At 32.0% G+C, this 716-nt stretch overlaps 1 pseudogene; it reads left to right on the forward strand.

Moving 5' to 3' along the window:
* The first annotated feature begins 6 nt into the window (after window positions 1–6).
* On the forward strand, window positions 7–494 carry LOC103583988 (annotated as a pseudogene).
* Window positions 495–716: the final 222 nt, after the last annotated feature.

The raw sequence follows: 716 nt of genomic DNA on the forward strand, positions 1-716 counted from the left end.
ACTGATAAAGGAATTGGTTATAATTTTCCTTCACTGATTTTACAGAAGAAGGAAAATGTTTCAAACACTGAACTTCAGAAATCTACAAATAGCCAGGTTTTACCAAAGAAGAAGAAAAGAAGAAGAAGAAGAAGAAGAAGAAGAAGAAGAAGAAGAAGAAGAAGAAGAAGAAGAAGAAGAAGAAGAAGAAGAAGAAGAAGAAGAAGAAGAAGAAGAAGAAGAAGAAGAAGAAGAAGAAGAAGAAGAAGAAGAAGAAGAAGAAGAAAGTTTTAGGCACTCCTAACTCTCCTGAGAAGACTGGCTAGAAAGGGCCCATACCAATCTGTATGCCAACATTTTTGGAGAAGTGACATACTGAAGTGGCTGAAATGAAAGAAGATGATAAAGATAATGAAATAGTTTTCAAACAGCCCATATACAGTGCAAAAGAAGAAATACAAGAGACTCAAACACCTATACATTCATGGGAAAAAAAGACAACAAAAAAGCAATCAGTGATTCTGAATGCATTATGTATAATATTTCTTATGAAAAATGTGGTAGTTTTTTTACAAAAAAAAAAAAAATATATATATATATATATATATAAGCAAAGGACCTGAACAGGCATTTTTCAAAAGAAGATATACAAATAGCCAAAAGCACATGAAAAAATGTTCAAAATCATTCATCAGGGAAATGCAAATTAAAACCACGCTGAGATATCAACTCACCCC

This window comes from Galeopterus variegatus, unplaced genomic scaffold, assembly GCF_000696425.1.
Source record: "Galeopterus variegatus unplaced genomic scaffold, G_variegatus-3.0.2 Scaffold33232, whole genome shotgun sequence".
NCBI classification, from domain to species: Eukaryota; Metazoa; Chordata; class Mammalia; order Dermoptera; family Cynocephalidae; genus Galeopterus; species Galeopterus variegatus.